We start from the raw sequence: 9577 nt of genomic DNA, 5'->3' as shown, positions 1-9577 counted from the left end.
TGTGTGTGTGTGTGTGTGTGTGTGTGTGTGTGTGTATCATATCTTTATTTAAAATAGGTGTTGACTAGTAACAGTAGACAGGATTGCCCTTCCAGACTGAAACTAGACAAGCACACAGACCTATCTGAAGCACCATAAACCACACATGCTGTACATACAGGTATTCATAACGCTGTTAATTTGCAGTGCAGTGGGTTGTTTTTTTTTTACACCAGGAGATCCTGGTGTCAAAAAAACCCACACCAGAAAAAAAGCGGGGTAGTACATGTGGTGGCAGCGTGCACCGCCTGAAACCAGAGCCTGGCCAGCTAGAGCCACACTCTGGCTGCCAGCTAGGCTCTGCATGCCCAGATCGCTGCCACCGGAGTCCTGGGAGGCCCCCAGAACCCCAGGTAAAACTGCTGGGGCCAGGCCAGGTGCTGGCCCCAGCCTCCCTTACCCCACCCAGAGCATTTTTCTTTGCATTAACTCCACATGAAGGGGTGTGTACCAGGGCAAAAAGCAGCAGCATGAATTTGTGCTACTGCTTTTTTCCCCTGTGGCAACCACACTCCCCTGTTTGTGGGAACACGTCCCCTGAGTCTCAGATTTCATATATTTCATAGACATTAAGGCTAGAAGGAATCTTGTGAGATCATAGGGTCCAGACCCCTGCCCGAAGGACAGGAAGTCAGCTGGGGTCAGATCACCCCAATGCAATGCCATGGCCAGCAGAGCAAATAAAATTCTGGTTTGCATCTACTGATGCATCACAAGCAAGACCCGAGAAATCGTCCTCCTGCTTTACTCAGCCTTGGTGAAGCAGCAACTGGAGTACTGCATCAAATTCTGGGCTCCACACTTTAGAAAGGATGTGGAGAAGCTTGAGAGAGTCCAGAGGAGAGCCATGTGCATGATTAGAGGTGAAGAGAACAGGCCTTATGAGGAGAGGCTGAGAGGCATTGGACTCTTCAGCCTGGAGAAGCAAAGGCTCAGGGGTGACTTGGTGGCAGCCTATAAGTAGATAAGGGGTGTGCACCAGGAACTGGGAGAACGTCTGATGACCAGGGCACCCCAAGGGAAGACAAGGTCTAACGGTCACAAACTGCTGGAAGACCATTTTAGTTTGGACATAAGGAAAACCGTCTTTACAGTTTGAGTCTCCAGAGTCTAGAATAGACTCCTCCCAGAAGTGGTGCAAGCACCTACTCTTGATATCTTTAAGAAACTTGGATGCTTGTCTTGCTGTGGCTCATGTTCATCCTGTGGTCAATCATGACCCCCAAGTCTCTTTCGGTCATGGTGCAGATGATGATACTAGATGTGGCTCCAAGGAATTCTCTTTTTTCTCAGGATTACTAATGTGGCTTTGTCCATTCTCTCATGCAGTATACATTTGCTAGATAAACAAGGACACATAGGCTATAGTGTCTTCAGTAGACAGATGATATTTGGGTCCAACTCTGTCTCCTCTGACTAGGCCAGTGCTGTTGATAATGGCAACATGTAGGAGGTGCACATGCACCCCCTGAGAGCACTGGTGCACCCCTTAACTGCAGCATTCCTGGACAGGGGGGGCAGGCAAGAGCACTGGTCCTCCCCCCTGAGAGCACTGGCCGGGGAGTACACCAGGAGAAGTGGTCCCCCCCTGTGGCCTATCCTACTGACCCAGAAGTGCCAGTGGCATTCCCTGAAGTGCCAGTGGCATGCTGCTGCCAGTTGTGGGTCGGCGGGATTGGCCATGGGGGGACTGTCCCCCAGCCTGCAGGGTCAGCCACGGGGGGACACTCCCTTGCCCAGTCACTGACTGTCCACTTATGGGGGTAAGTGCTCCTCTGGCTCGGGAGGCACCAGTAGCCCATGGCTGTTGAACATCTAGTTTAGTATCTGATAGCATCAGCAGCAGCAGTTCCTCATTTGAGGATGATCTCTACCATGACTCATTGATGGGTCTTGAGTTGAATTAAGAGTCCAATCCTTGAGTCACAGATCAGTCCACAGAAGTTGAAGGTTATTCCACAATGGACTGTAGGTTGTATGCTGGGATTCCTCTCTTTTTCCTTCCTCTGCTTTAAGGCCAAGATGCTTTACCTCAAAATGGGCTGCTACTTGGCTGAGGTTGTGGCACCACTGGAGTCAGTTAACAGCCAGCTCATCTCAGCTCTTGATGTTGGCATCTGTTTATCTGATAGCAAGTGTTTGGAAGCTGGCTTCTTAAACAGCTGTTTCTCTCCCCATGTGCTCCTTACACAGTTTCAATCCACAGAAACAGCTGAGTTTGAAATTCCTTTGTTTTATATAGTACCTTGGTGGCAATGCACGTTCCTTCTGTGTTTGCTGTTAAGAAACTGGAAGATGAAGAAACAGAGTATACCCAAACATGTTAATTGATTATAAGCAAAAAGAGTCTGGTCCAGTTCCATTGGACTTCAGTGGAAAATGGATCAACCTTCAAGAGCACCCATTTTAAGTCCAAAGGCAAATGAGGAAGAAAATCTTATGTCCTGCCCTGTCTCATTGCTGCCCATGCTTTGGGATTGGCCTGGGAATTATTGTAAAGGTGAGTGACATGCTGATTAAAGGGCATAATCTTCATCTGTTTAACAAAAAAAAAGGCTTATGTGGCTCATGTAAAACTCATCAGAATTGTGACTCCTCTATTTTAAGCCTTGCCTGAACCATCCCAACAGCTGATTTATTTATTTACATGTGACATTGTCCGTTTCAAGAAATCATTCTGTATCCTGCTTGTATTTTCATAAAAATAAATATTTCATATCTCGCCTTACTTTGTGGGTTTATTTTACATTTCAGGAATGCAAAACAATTGCACAATAAATCACAGCAAGAATGTGTATGAAAGCTATTTGTCATGGCTATAAATAAATGAACTTTAGCAAAATTTGATAAAAGGAAGATTACAGATAATCCAGACAAGCTCTGAAAAAGAGAACATGACTTTAGCCTTTCTACAAACAAAGCTCATTAGATTGGACCTTAACTCATTGGAAATGCCATATCAGTGGACCATGTAAGTGTATCTGCAATAAGTGCACTGGAAAAACTACTGGATCTTTAATTAACCCACTCATTAGTTCAGTCATCAGTGAATTCATACATTAAAACTATGCATGTTCTTGTGTGACCAGATTTACCCATGTGGCTTGCTAGCCCATTTGTCTCCAATCCTCCCTGCCTTCTCATCTTCCCACACAACAGTGCAGTAACTTAGGTTTCTAGTCCCAGGTTTCTATCATTATGGCCTTTTGTTAAGAGTCTGAAACAAGCAGCACCTATATCTAGCAGGTTTTTTTCATCTCTCTGCCTTACTGGTGATAACAAGTGCTCCAGGAGGCTGGACTAGATAATGAAGAAGGTCCCTTCCACCCCTACGCATTTAAGACTCTTGGAGTATCAGAGGTAGATCAGAAATAACAGTATCATGAAGCACCCCCATAGCTGGAAGCCTGCATCAGCTGCAGTCTCCCAGCCACAGGGATGCATGAAACACCCCTGCAGGTAGAAGTTGATCTCAGCAGCAGTCTCTCAGCCTCAAGTGTGCATGGCATGCCCGCACAGTTGGGAACCCTGTCAGCTGATGGGGCTCCCAGCTGTGTGGGCTTGGAGCCAGCATCAGCTGGGAGCTCCCAGGCTCAAGGGTACACATGCCCTCCCACCCCCGCTGGGAGCCAGCTGACAGGGCTCTCAGCCATAGGGCCCCTGGCCACATGTTCTATTAATGACATGATAGGAAGCAGCTAAAATGCTATTACACATATTTTGTGAACTAACTTTGTAGCTTATTCTTCTTTATCGTGCCATGAATTGATTGACTATATGGCTGGGTGACCACTTAAGGCGTGCTTAACTGGTTAATCACAATTTACATGTAACATGTAGATGGGGCCTAATAAATTGCAATTTATGACACAGTTATTACTAGCCAATGCCAGTTAAAAAAAGTCAATGGAACGAAAGTCCAAGTTCCATTGTCTGCTGTCCAAAAGACAGTCATGCTCATTCTGTTCTTGAAGAGAATATGCAATCCCTTGTGATGAAGAAGAGATGTGATGAAGATGAGAATTCTGTATAAAGTTTGCTGATCACTCATAGGCCCTAGACTCTGAATCTGTCTCATGGACTGAGGGACGCCGTTTACACAGAGCAAGATTGGTTTGCTTAAGTCCTGACACAGATCAGTCACTCATGGGATGAAGGCTAATGCAGGATGCAAGAATAACCTCTAAACCAGCTTCAGAAAAGAAATTAAGAGCCAAGGTCCTTAAAAGAAGAGCTGCCAGGAAACATTCATGCCTCTGTATCTGTTCAAACAGGCGATGATGATATTCACCCAAATGAGTTTCTAGTTCCATGACAACACATCAAATATTATCTACTACAATTCTTTTTCAGGGGAGATTTACAACATAAGACAGCTTGATGGAGGAAGCAGAAGGCTCTGTGCTACTGAAATAACAGGGGTAGGGGCAGATCATGCTACTGCAACACCTGGAGATTATCAAGGAAGCAGAAACTACTGAGTAAGTGTTAATACCTCTTTAAAAGAAGTTTTTCCTTATTAAAAAACACATCCTTTCCTAGTACATTGGTCCTTATTGAACTCTACTGGGATTGCTGGAATAAAATGCTGCTGCCTGGCATAGTGGATGCATCTACACAAGACGGTTACTGCCTAATTAGCTCTGAAGTAAAGTCTCAGTATCTACACATGCAGCCCTATTAGGCTGTAGGAAACTAATTAACTCTGCCATAGGTTAGTACTTGTAAACACAAGTACTATCCTACAGCAGCATTATTTAGTGTGCAGTGATGCTGATGGGGCTGGCCGCAGCATGAGAGTGCTTCAGTGCATGGGCTGCCTACTGTCTAGCCCTGTACTGGAGCAAACCTTGTGCCCCAGACAGCCCCTGCAAAGCACATTGAGCCGAGTCAGAGCAGACCCAAGCTGGCAGGCTGATCCCTGGGGTCAGATATGTGCCAGAGATTATCGTGTCACATTAATTTCACATGTAGACACACCCACTGTGTGCTACATATATAAGAATGGAAACAAAATCGGTCAGGCCTGCCCTTCTCTTCTTAATAGCTTTTTTCACTTCTATTGAGAGTTGTTTGATGCAAAAGATGCTGGAAGTTATTCATTTATTTTAGATTGTGAACACCCATTACAAATTTGCAATGGCATGATGCAATATGGAATCACATGTATGATATAATCATGTATTTAGATATGTAATAACACTGAATAGCCTACTTAATCCAATCTAAACTGATGGTACCATTTTATCTCCTTCTGCCCATGGTATAGCGCAAGATGAGCTGGAAAAGGGGTAGAGACAGGGCTGAAATAAGTCTCCAGATTTCTTGGTTCTAAAGCCAGTTTCATGTACATCACACTGCCAGGGAAAAGGTGGGTTTTAAGTAGAGAGAAATTATATACATGTTCATGCTAAAGCCTACATCAGTTAGATGCCAACATGCTTTTATAATCCAGTTGTTAGTTACTGTTCTGCATTGGATTCCTAGAGTAGCTCCCCTTTAGATTATTTGTGGGTGATATAGAGTATTCCACTGGTGAAGCTGCCAGAAACCAGTCAGAACAGAAGTATGTATCTAGGTGTTGAATGTTTGTTTGGATTTAGTAAACCCAGTTATTTGGAGGATCTGACCCACCCTTGTGGTTTCTTTATACTGTTTTTGTTGCATAAAGAGTGACAGACAGAACAGTTGCTGTATCTGCAATATAAGTCTAATTATAACACTTTGCCCTTGAACCACAGTTTTACATTTGCAGAACTTGAAAAACTTCACAGAACACATACTGCTAGCAGCTCGATTTTATGCTTTGTCTAACTAGGAAAAAGGGCCAACGAGGTCTAGTCTAGGATAGACAGAGGTCGACCACAAAAGTACAAATTTCCAGCACTTTCTAATTAACTGCTCTTGATCACAATTTGTGTGGCATTAGTAGTGTTCTGTGGGTTGGGAGACAATAGGTGCAGACAGAAGTGATAATTTTTGCCTGATCTGGCCACCGAAAGCAATTTATAGCAGTGACCAACCACAAATGCATAGCTGTAGACAGCTTTAAAAATGGCCAATCTTGTGAAAACCTGACTCAGATGAAGACATTTAAAAGCAAAGCCTCTTCTGTAACTTGTGTCTCCACTGCCTGCCAGCCTCAAGCTGTTTCAGAATGGGAGAGGGGAAAGGGAGAAGAGGGAGTTCGGTCTGGGGCTTTTCAGTAGGGCTGCGTGAAGCTTTGGTCCCTGATTCGATTTGGCAGAGATTCGGTGGCCAAAACTCCAAATCCGAATCGAACCCTTTAATCTCTCCAAAGCGAATCGGAACCCTCCAAATTGATTTGGAGAGATTTGGAAAGATTTGGATATTTGGACATAGTAGACACAGCTTTAAATGTTTTTTCTACATACCTCAAGGTAGCAGGCAGCGTGTAAATACTATGATGCCGGGGCAGATGGAGCATCCCACAGGAGCACGGGGGACTCCACAGCATGCTCAGCAGCAGACCTGGAAGTGAATCAGAAGCACTTCTGGTCCACTTCTGGGTCTCCCCCCCCAGTTTGGTGACTGGTGCCTCTGGCGGTCCCCCCACAGCCGATCTTACTGTCAAGGTCCCAGGGGAAATGTTCATCGAAATCAGTTTAAAACTTATATCTTTTGAACTTTCCTACAAACAAAATTGGAGTATAAAGAATGTCACAAATACGACCTCAAAGACAATGCAAATGTAGCCAGAGCAATTTGTTGAAATTTCAAATACAAATGAATATTCGCAGTCAATCCCAGGATCGTTTTACAACATTTTTTCCATTGTTTTGAGACTTCCCATGTTTTAGTAGTGCTTCTCATTAGTAAGTCTCAAAGTACTTTACAAAGGAGCTAAACATCATTAGACAAGTTAGTTTCCAGAAAGCATACTCACAACTGCTGGCAATCTTTAAATGACTGAAACAGTTTAAGTCATATTATTAACTACTCACTTGCCAAGCCTTGTGGGCCAAGTTGCTGCCTAAAGCAAATTGTTATGTTTAATTTAGGAACAACTGAGTGGCTTTTACTGGCAACTGCAACTTAACTGAGTGGCTTTTACTGTAACTTAACTGAAAATGTAATAACTCAAATACAGCTTTGCATTGTTTACTGTCCACCTTCTCTTTTTGGCAATCATGCTGTGGACCAAATTGTCTTTTCAGTCAATACACTGTTCCACTGAAGTCAATGAATATACAGACAACAAGGGTGTCCAGGGGAAAAAGCTGATCTTTCAAAGAAAATTCTTGACAAATTAGAATCAATTGGTGCAATATTCTCATATAAGAATCAGCAGAAGCATGAAGATACAGGGGCCTGACATCAGTTCAGAAAGATTGACTTCAGTAGATTTACCCTAACATAAGAAAGAGAGATAGCTAGTTAGCTGTGTTAATCTAGAGTTGAATCTAAAACTAGAGAGAAGCACAAGGCTTGTCAGTTAGAAGCCTATTGGTTCATTTCCTCCACTTTTTCATATGTGGTTGCTAGATTTACTACTGCACAAGCTCTGATAGGTGATGGATAGTTCTACTGCGCGAGGTAGCAGTATTGTGTAAACTCTCTTCTGACCCTCAGCTGTATGGTAGAAAAAAAGATAGCACCATCCACAGGCTAAATTAGAAGGAGACAAGCACACCCGGACATACTGTGACTTTCTGGCAAATAATCCAAGCTACCAAGTATAACAAGAGATGGCAGTGTTCTTAACATGCACCTCCCACAGCACAATACAGTATCACATAGAGATACCTGAGCTAGGTCTAACTGAGCATCTTTGGCTACCTGAGTCAAAGTCCACATTAGGTCAAGTCCATCTAGAACTCATTTGAAGAGCTCTTCCCTGCACTGTGTTGTGCTGCACAGAAATACCTTTGAAGTCCCTGCTCCTAAAGTCATGATTCCATGAGACTCTCACTACAGCCCCATGGCTGTTCTGTTCTTACCCCCACCCAACCATGACCAAGCTATTTCCCTCCTTCCCCCACATCCTCCCATCTGGGCCAAGCAACCCTGACCGTGAACCTGACAGCTCCTCCTCTTCTCCACCCCACCTTCCCGACTTACCTTCAGCTGCCCACACATCTCCCAGAAAATCATGAGTGCCTGCATGGCTTAAGCTAAATTATCTAAACCTAAACTGGGTCCCATGAACACTTGTTCGCACCCTAGGGTTAATGTTCACAGATACAACCCTGTAGTTGACAAGTACTATGACTTCAAGATGGTTTACAGCACTGTGCTGTTGCCAAACATTTTCCTGCTTAGGCCTAACCAAGGCAAAATAGTCACAGAGAAGGACTGATGACTAGAAGGGAAAAACTTAGGTATACTTTTATATAAGGAAAAATGCAAATCTATTGAAATCAAATGAATTTATTAAAAATAATTGAGATGTTGCTGAAATTTCATGTTGAAGAACAAAGTCCCAATCATGTTGAAATGCTCTATGCTATGATTTGCATGAAAAAAATCAACATCTCATTTTGAAACAAGTTTTAATGATTTTTTAAATTATGTATTATACATTAAAATTTCAAATAAAACATCAACATTTAAAATTGTAGGAGAATAGGGCCGGAAGGGAACAGCCTCGTCTAAACTGTCTCAGGCAACTGTTTGTCTTATCTGCATAGAAAACATTTCAGTAACAGAAGCTCCACAACCTCTCTACATAATCAGTTTCAGTGTTTAACCACCACTAGTGCTGTTTAACTTTTTCTGAAATGCTCCTTCACAGAGAATCTCAACATTTTCAAGTGACATCCTGATTTAAAATGAAGCCAGATGCAATCACTGGTAGAGCTGGCATCCTCCATTCAGCTGTACCATGGACTACAGCATACAGTTGAATAGTTTTTCAGTATTATTAGTCATTTATATTACCATACTACCCAAAGATTATAATTAGAATTTGGGTACCTCCCTGTCCTGGATACAATTCAAAGACAAATCAAGAAACAGATCCTGCTGTGAAATAGAATACCCTTTTCTTTCCAGGTCTCTTAAAAAAGATCTGTCCACTGTGGGTTTCTTTTCTGAAAATAGCAGCAAGCTTTACTTTTAAAGCTCATGTGGCTTTCCTCCTCTTGTTGTTCATCTTTTGCTGATGCTTGCAAAACAATAGTTCTGCCATTGTCAGAAGAAGCCACTACCATAGAATCAGAGTACATTTCCTCTCTTTCACACCTCAGTGTTAGGTGGAGCCCTCATGCCATTGTCAGGCAACATCATTAATGGCTGCTGAGTAACTTCAACTGCATTTCAAGGAATTATGAAATAAAAAACATCTGAAAGAGAAATTTTAAAAAATCTGAAGATGAACTAGCAGTTATCCCTTAACTATTTTTTAATTAGAGACTGGAAAAGAGACAACTCAGGGGGGACTTGGTGGCAGCCTTTAGGCATATAAGGGGCAAATATCAGGGGCTAGGAGAACATCTGTTCATCAAGGCACCCCAGGGGAGGACTAGGAATAATGGTCATAAACTGATAGATGAGGAATCTCATGAAGTTTTACTAC

This window comes from Gavialis gangeticus, unplaced genomic scaffold (genome assembly GCF_001723915.1).
Source record: "Gavialis gangeticus isolate Ggan-Ray unplaced genomic scaffold, GavGan_comp1, whole genome shotgun sequence".
Lineage (NCBI taxonomy): Eukaryota > Metazoa > Chordata > Crocodylia > Gavialidae > Gavialis > Gavialis gangeticus.
Note: the sequence above shows the minus strand (reverse complement) of the source record.